The sequence below is a fragment of the Sinocyclocheilus rhinocerous genome, unplaced genomic scaffold, assembly GCF_001515625.1.
Source record: "Sinocyclocheilus rhinocerous isolate Xijiao unplaced genomic scaffold, SAMN03320098_v1.1 scaffold2046, whole genome shotgun sequence".
Classification (NCBI taxonomy): domain Eukaryota; kingdom Metazoa; phylum Chordata; class Actinopteri; order Cypriniformes; family Cyprinidae; genus Sinocyclocheilus; species Sinocyclocheilus rhinocerous.
In genome coordinates, this window is record NW_015639535.1 from 253519 (window position 1) to 263422 (window position 9904).

The following is a 9904-nucleotide window of genomic DNA, read 5'->3' on the forward strand; positions in this document are numbered from 1 at the left end:
CTACCGCAATCATTGTGAAACATTCCTAAGCACAATATGCACAAATAAAAGCTTTGAACTATGGCAGAACTTAAACACACACAGACATCAACAGTCAGCCTATGAATCTCAAGATTGGTGACAATCAAAAAAAAATTTTCATGCTGCAATGCATGCTGGGAGTTTTGTACTGGCACCCAGCATGCATTGCGGCATGGTTTTTTTAAAATTAATAATAGTCACCATTGTTGAGATTCATGTGCTGATTTTTGATGTCTGTGTGTGTCTAAATGGTGCTTTAGCACTAACGGTTTAGTGCATGAAATGTTTTTAAATTTCTTAACAGTAGTTTGTCAACATATCTTGTAGAGTCATATTAGTACCATAAACAAATAAAAATTTATCAACCTGTAAGAAGACACTAATTAAGATCAGTGAATCAGATCATGAGATGATGATTTCATCACCATTAACAGTTATCAATACCACTTCATTACAATTTCTCTCAGCTCTTCTTGTCATAACAAATGTGCTTTACATACACAGAAACAACAGCAGAGAAAAACTAAGGTTTTGTTTCTTGTTCTTTCCTTCAGTGTTTCTGCTTGTTAACTCAGCTGTTCATCAGTGGCTGAATTCACTCATTTGTTTTCAATCACTCGGTCTAGTGGACTATATAGTGAACTAATGTAGGGAATAGTGAATGAGGGTGTAGGGTGTGATTTCAGACACAGTCTATGAGTGTTGACTCTGAGGCTACATTCTCGAAAACAAAGGTTAGATCTATTACAGTTATTCACCGTATATTGTAAGGAAACTTACTGTAAATCATTTAACAGGTTTTTAGTGTGGCATTTCTACAGTCTTTTACCGTTAAAATCACGATAATTTTTTACAGTGTAGGCTCAAAATGATGATTGACAGGACTGAATGATTAGGCTCCTCCCGAACCTACATTTGGAACTTCATTTAAAATAATCTTGTAAAAATGTGTGTGTGTGTGTGTGTGTATAACTTGTAGCTATAGTTGTACAGTTGTCAGCAGATCACTGAAAACCAGTCATTAAGTAATTAAAGAGATGTAGTTGTGATTATAAAACTCAAATTTACTCAAACTGAATGCTATGTTATTTATTTCAAGTTGTTTATTGTTGTTGCTGTTGTTATTCTGTGGGGGGGGATGAATCATACACACACAGATATATATTAAACTATGAATAATTACAATATTTTGAAGAATTTTATTTATCTTTGGGGAATTATTACATAATCTAGATGTTTACTCAGGATTGTTGAGTGCCAAAACTGTAGTGTTACTTTTCTACCAGTAGATGTCAGGATTGCAGAAGTTAACAAAAAAATAGGATCCTTCCCAGAACAAGTGAACATCAATTTATTTACTACATAAGGACGTAATGTTTTGACCAAAAACGTTTTCATCCACATCAAACGCCTTCAGTTTAAAATTCAAGACTATTGTATCCGTGAAACAACATCAACAACAACAGAAAAAAATGTGTTTTGTCATTTCTGACATTATTTTTAGAGATGACGGTTTACAAAGTCTGTTCTCACACAATGTACCTTACAGCACACACACAAAGGCTTTAAGCCGACTGAAGCTAGTCTGTCTGAGGATGCGTGTACACATGTGTGTGTAAGGATGTCAATACAAAAAGGATTTAGTGAAGAAAACAAAATAGTGAGTTCCTGCCATTCTGACAGTCCTCCAAGAGGAAGGAAAGGGCTCAGGAAGGACTATGCGGGTCTTACAGAGAGGCTGGAATGGTTTATTGTGGTCGAACAATTCAATCCAGATCAAAGCCCGCTTCACATGTAAATGGTCCTCAAAGAAGAGTGAGACTTGCGAAAATAAAAATGCTACATACTAGCTAATATGTTCCAAAACCAAGCATGCTGCCTAACTAAACAGCATTTTGAGGAAATGAAGATTTCAAAAGGAAACCAGAAATATTATGTTTCTTTCTAAGTTACTGTACCTCGTTTTAGTCCAATTTTAAGAAATCCCAGAATGCATTACAATGAGTTAAGTGAAAAACAAATTCATTTGGCAGACTGAAAAAGCTAAGAGAGACTTTGTGCAATATTGCTGTGTGCTATGTATTTTTATGTTTAGAGTACCACATTGTTAGCTTAGCTACATGCTAACATGCATTAGTAAGTAATTGTAATAGGCTTTCTATTGCAGAATTAGGATAGACTAGAGTGAATATGTTTTTGTACATTTTAAATGGACAGATTCTAGATGCTAATTAGTCAAGATCATGTTAATACAATACAAATGTTAAACTAACTATTAACCTAAGTTTAGTAAAATGTCAGGGGTAACATTTTTTTATTAGCTTATTAAAATAATGATTCAAAGAGTCCTTCTATATTTTGATTATATCGTAACTGTTATAAAAGCTGTAAGGTACATAAGGTGTGCTAATACAGTGTGCACCACATATTATACAATATTGTATAGCATGTCACATTTCAGTAAGTGTTATTCATTCAGAAGTTATTGACTCGTACAGGAAGTGAAGTAATGAGGAAGTGTTTTAAGACAGAGGACACCGGGACTCTAAATGCCTGAGGTTGCACCTTGTTATAAATGAGCTCAAACAGGTCCATGCCCTTTAGTCCTTCCTGTCCACTTCGACAGCTGCTCCAATAGCCAGCAGTGGGGGAGAGAGACGAGGGGAATAGGACAACACACACACACACACACATACCACTTTTTCTATCCCTCGCTCTGGCACACACACACACACATCTATCTATAATTTCATATCAGTCAAACCTATCTATCTATCTATCTATCTATCTATAATTCCATATTAGTCAAACCTATCTATCTATCTATCTAGCTAGCTAGCTAGCTATCTATCTATCTATCTATCATTTCATATCAGTCAAACCTATTATTAACCTATCTATCTATCTATCTATCTATCTATCTATCTATCTAGCTAGCTAGCTAGCTAGCTAGCTAGCTATCTATCATTTCATATCAGTCAAACCTATTATTAACCTATCTATCTATCTATCTATCTATCTAGTTTTTAAAGTATGGAGCCTCCAAAAGGCCTATAAATCCTTCAAAATGGGGGCTTTGTACATTTTGCACACTTTCAGGCAAGATTTAATCAAACCAGCAGTTCACCTTTTCAACTTCACAGACATTTAGTTTCCTTCTAGTTGTACTGATCGGCAAATAGATTTAGACTCTTCTAAATTGTTAATAAATTGGATTATTTAGTATTAAATAATCATTTTTTTTACATTAGAATATCGTATTTGACAATTTCATTTAAAAGTGTTAAATGTAAATAAATTTGATGGTACTAAACATGCAACTAAATCCCAAAACTTTAACTCTAACTTTGGCCTTATTTTTCCACATTCTTCAATAAAGCAAATTTTTCCATGGTAGACTAAAACAGCGGATGGATTTTGGATCTTACAAACATTTCAAGCTAAATATTTCAGAGCTTTATAGATGCCAAGGGGACATAATCCTCTGGGTTAATAAAACTCCTGCTGCTCCAGAACATCTCGTGTTCTTTGCTCGCTGTGGAAACCAGGACCTCCTCAGGGAGTTCCTTTGAGGTTCCTCAAAAAACTGCAAGCGAACAAACCCTACCATTTCATATTTCTCTCCTTTTAAACATCCTCTCACTCTCTCGAATGTGAAGCGGCCTCTTACGGTAATGTGTTTTGACGTACAGATTTGCTGTCAGCAGAATCTTCTCATCTCCCTTCTGTTTTACCCACAAGAGCTCTTGCGTGAGGAACAGGTAGATGAGGAGTCGCATTAACATGTGGAGAGGGTGCGTAACCGAGCAACAGGCCTGAATGGGATGTGCTACTAATTGGTTTCTGCTCCCGTGAGGCTCATCGATTTCGTATTTGATGATGCTGTAAGATCAACCAAGACACGATCAGCGTTCTTACATTAGATCAGGGTGATCAACCCTCTGGAACCAATGCCGTATCAAATTTGATTTCTTTTGTATCTCAACTGTTTATGATAGTAATGCTAATGAAGCTATTTTGAGGCTACTTATATTTTAACTCTATAAAGTTGTAGTATATTTGATACATAGTTTCCTAAGGACTCTGCATCACTGCCATGATCAATACTTTCCTGAAAAATCTTTTTACGATCTCTATACAATTGTATAATCTCTACAACATCTTCTGCCCCATAAAGTATTATTTGTTATTATATTCATATTATATTATTTTCAAAATGACCGCCTCCTTGTCTTCTCCTCATATTTGCTGAGTTTAATAAAGTAAAGGCAAAAATAATATTTTATATTATTACTGATGTGTCAAAAAGAATAGTTTGTGAATTTTTCACCAACTTACGCTTACTTCAGGGTTGCCAGGTTTTCACAACAAAACCTGCCCAATTGACCTATCGGTAAGCCCCTCCCCTCAAACGCAGATGAGCCAATGGCAGTCGAGTATCAGTTGCACGGGGTGCAGAACTTGGACATCTGTAGGTTTCAGCGCCATAGAGAAACATTGGAAGATCCGAAGCTCGCATCGTTTTTATGGGGTTTAGGCTTCAAAAATGAAAAAAAAAACAAAAAACGATGTGCCTAGGGTACTTGTAAAAGTGATTCCAGGTATCCTGAGAGGATATGCAATGGAATTTATTTTATTCTATTTCCTAAACCCAAACAAAACGGACCAAAATGCCCCAAAGCATTCACCCCCAATCCCAATGAAGACAAAAACGTTCATTTTCTGGTTGTCATACTCTCATTAAGTTACCATTTTCATCTGCTCAAGCAGAATGTTAATGTCATCTTGTGCTTTAGCAAGGTATCTCTGGCTAAAACTAGCTAATGTTAAAGTTAGTGAGTCCATACAAACCTAAATAGCAGACTGTTCTCGCGTCTTGTACAGTGTAGGGCAAAAACGTGTTTATACAGTCTATGGCAAAAACACACAAACAAAGGTCTACATTTCACTGTCTCTTCATATTAAACTGGTTAAATGTAAATTAATTTAATCATACCCTGCGATACATGATCCGGGATGTTGTTATCTGCGATTGTGACGAACGTAACATGAGGCTTCTCCCGCTTGCATTGTGAACTGTAAACCCTCACTTCCAAATTAATACCCACAATATTTATTTTAAAATATTTTATATATCCCTCCATGGCAAATTTAAGTCCCACTTGAATGGTGGTTCTTCTGTGTCCAAAATTTATCAAGAAGATATAGGGACAAGGTTTTCACACTGACAGCTGTCATTGTAAGACAGTTAGCAACTCCGTTTGTTTGTCCGAGTTCGCAACAGTAACTAAGGGGGGCGGGGCTTACGATAGGTCAATTGCTACTCAAAACTAGCCCAAAACTATCTCAATCGTATTTCGAGAGGGGTCCCCGTTAAAAATCGTTTCGGGGGGTAAAACACACTTTTTTTGGCAGAGTTCCCCGGTAAAATTCGCATTTCAGGGGCTAAATATCGCGTTATTGGGGTCGCTTCAACCTGCGGACATGAAAAACAACTTGCGGCAACTATAAACTAACAATTTACATACTGAAACATGTTTTTGACTACTACAAAACAAAAATAATTGGTGAATTTTGTTATGAAAAAACATACTCTAATAATCTGTTTTATTTACAGCTTCGGGGACATGTTTTGTAGTGTAATTTTATAGCTCTTATTTATGTTTCCAGTTCAAGGATTTTTAGGAGCAACATCTGAGACAAAACCCCTTACTGCTTGTCTTGTTTACAATCCTTTTCTTCATGTTTCTCTCTTTCCCAGCATCTCCCACACCATGATAATCTCTCTCGTTCTCTCTTTCACTCAGGTGTAATACAGTCCACCTGTAATCCACAAAGCTCGGCCAAGCAGGAAACTCATGTTTTTCACAACAGATGCAAGTGCACACCAGAGACGCTGTCTTCCCCTCACCGCTCTGAAACTCATTATTCTGCTTTTGAAACAGATGGAATCATGTTTGTTTGTGACGTGCTGAAAGTTATAAAGCGCTTCATACGTGACTCAGTACACATACTTTTGCAATAAGGCCTTTGAAGCCGTTCTGTATTGAGAATACAGATAAATTAACTGAATGTAATGTTTTCAGAAACTTAATTGCATATTAATGGAATAATTCAACCAAAAATGTAAATTTGCTGAAAATGTACTCACCCTCAACCCATCCAACTGAATATGAGTTTGTTTCTTTATCAGAACAGATTTGGAGAAATTTAGCTTTACATCACTTGCTCACCAATGGATCCTTTGCAGTGAATGGGTGCCGTCAGAATGAGAGTCCAAACAGCTGATAGAAAAATCACAACAATCCACACAACTTGTGTGTTTGTAAGAAACAAATCCATCAAGCCATTTTAACTTTAAAATGTTATGCATTGTAACGCTTCCTCCAGTGAAAAAGTCCAACCCCTGTTGCCCCCTGGCATATTTGTTTAGAACCATTTTGGACTGTTTTTGCTTGTAAACGGTGCTCAATCTGTGCGTATTTCTCTCCTGATTCAGACGAGATGACTTTTACTGTAGAAAGCAATATTATGGATAAAGGACTCATATTTTAGTTGAAAACAACAGTTTAAAGTGAAAAATATTTGTGGATTATTATGATATTTTTATAAGCTGTTTGGTTCTGACGGCACCCATTCACTGCAGTGGATCCATTGATTGCTTGATTGATTGATTGATTGAATCATTATTATTATTATTTATTTTTTAACCAAAAATCATTTTTATACTAATCTTTAAATCTTTAAGTAATGTATCAGGTTTGACACAAAACACTGTGAAAGGAAACATCAGAGGTTATTTCATTTTTCATTATAATGTGTGAAGGGTATGAATTTTAAATTACTGCGACACGGTTAGAATAATTTTGCTTTTCATGGTTAGTAATGATAAATACTTTACTTTGCAAAACTATGACTACATAATAGGTTTAGAGATGGGGTCCAAACTTCAATGTGATCTAATTTTTAAGTCGACTTTTGTTCAGAATCCATTCCATGTGATCAAAGACAAATATCAGTCTCTGTTTGACACAGACAGGCTTCAGACCTCGGTGAAACATCGTTTCTACACTCAAAGTCACAACTACATATCCCCTGAAGGACAGGACACTCTACTGTGCCACATTTCTCCACAGCGTCTGACAAATCAAAGCAAGTCACATCAGTCCAAAACCCATCGGGAGCCAAACACAGCATGGAATACATATTTAATCAGCTGATATGTGAGTGGCCTAAAGGGTTGTCCCAGTGACAGACTGTGGGCACAAGAGAGCTCATTTATCTCACACAGATCGAGGGAATTGAAAGAAATACTGGAGTCCATCACAGATCATTTTTTACACCAGTCCGCCGGCCTTATGACCTGACCTTGTGGAGTATTTCTCAAATTAAAAGCAAATGAGATCAGACTGAATTCTTTGTTGCTGCAATAGAGCGTAACAGCGACCACTCACTTTTTCAGTGACCTTGATTCTAGTATTATTCTCATAATTTTTTTCCCCATATAGTGTTAAGAAAATTCAGTAAAGCGTTTCAAGCATTGAAGCAGCCAACAAGCTCTGAGACATTTAATCTGAAGCAAAAGCATTTTGAAATCAGAAAGAATTACAAGACTGAGTACTTTTTATTAGTAGTTGTAGTAGTAGTATGACTGAAACAATATAATCAACATATTTTAATATTTATTATAAAATAAGACAATATTATTGACTTAGTCAAAAGTATTGATTATAAAACAATATATTTAAAATGCTAATATTTAATGAAAATGTACATTGACTGAACAAAAAATATTTCAATATTTTTTAAAACAAATTATTTTTTGACTTTTTCTTTACTTTAGTAACAACGATTACTTTTTGGTCCATCTTTCTTATGATTATGGTTAGTGTAGTTTCAAAATTTGGTGATTAAACAATACTCTTAACATTTAATGCATTACAATAAGGTTCTGTATATTAACATGAGCACATAATGCATTTTATTACAAAGCAAAAAAAAACGAGTCCATCAAATATATTGTTTGTTAGATGTTTTGGAGCTGGAGATTTTGATTCCTCTGTTTACCTGCATTATTCTTAAAGCGTAAAAAAATAATCTTTCTCCATCTCAAAAGGATGTTTTCCCATCATGAAATGATGCAGTTTTCCAGATGCATTTCTTTTCATACCATTGTCACCGAGCATTTACATGTGCTGTGTAATTATGGAAATAAGCTCTGTCCGGCCAACTCAGCGAGCACGATCTGGACACCTCATGAAATTGAAAATGAGTTAGCGTCGCTTGCCTGCCACAGATTTAGAAGATAGGAGTTCAGATTCAAAAGGATGCCAGAAGAGCAAAGGGAGATGCTTGTTGGGTTTTACTGCACTGAAATTCGTTTGTGATTATGAAAAGGTCAAAGCTGTTAAATGTGAACTGTTTCTTCTGAAATGAAAGTTCTTAAAGACAACAATAAATCGAAATTGGCCCCATCCTATTTGCTTAAACGTCCCTGGTCTTATTGTGCATAATACTGTTAAAATATTTTTTCATCTAAAAGTATAACTTTATGTAATAAAAAGATACAGGTGTAGCATGGTACAGTGATTGCATCAGATGACAACACAGAGGTTTCAAATGTTTACCATATTAATGTACCATATATTTACAAAGTACTTCAAAGAATCATGGTGCGAGTACAAAAATAAGGTACCATGGTAAATAAGCAAAAAAAAAAAAGGTATTTTCAAGGTATATTTCCCCAAAAAACCGACTTCATGGTCCTTGCCTAAATATACTGTATCATAGATAGATAGATAGATAGATAGATAGATAGATAGACAGACAGACAGACAGACAGACAGATGGTATCAAGACAGATAGACAGACAGACAGACAGACAGACAGACAAGACAAGACAAGACAAGACAGACAGACAGACAGACAGACAGACAGAGAGACAGACAAGACTAGGCTAGACTAGACAGACAGACAGACTAGACATACCTATAGTATATGACAAAAAAAAAAAAACATGATTCATGTCTAAAAAATGTGGTTTACTTTTTAGTAGTATACAATTCCACCTAAATATATCTTCAATGGATAAAATGAAATCCCGCCCTTCATTATTTACCATTGAATATTCCTTTTTACGAGTAAATATATCATATTGCAGAAGTTAATGTCTTGTGAATATTGTCTAATGTTATCTAATACTAGGGGTGGGAATCATCAGAGGCCCCACGATACGATATTATCATGACACTTGTGTCACGATACAATATTATTGTGATTTTAAATATATTGCGATATTCTGCAATATATTGCAATTTATTACCTTTTTCCAACTTCAAATTATGTCCCCAAACGAAAACTTTGGCAACATCTGTTTTAAATGGGATTGTCAAGCAGACAAACTGACCAACACTTTCATGAAAACCTGTCATAAATGTTGTATGCACCTGGCAAACTCAACTATTTGTATTACAGTCTAATCTAGTCCACCTTAATTAAATGTAAACAGGTATGCACTGCTGTGCTACTACAGGTTATTTTGAACAATGCAGCTTGAACTTGTACAAAAAACTTTTGCATACCCTTCAGCAATTGGGGCATTTGAAAGTAAATTACTGTTAAATTTAAAATAAATAAAACAGTCTCACATTCAAATAAAAATGTTACATTTAAATTAAACATAACATGTACTCTTAAAGTAAACAATGTGCTACAATAGGTATACTATGCACTGCTGTGCTCTTTTTAATATATAGCTCTTTTTTCGAGTATTTTACTTCATTTAATTCATTCCATGGTCTTTCGGAATTCTTGATTCTGATTGGCTGGCAGGTTTAATGCACAGGTAGTTCCAAGTCAGTTTAATCACCGTTCTATATTAATG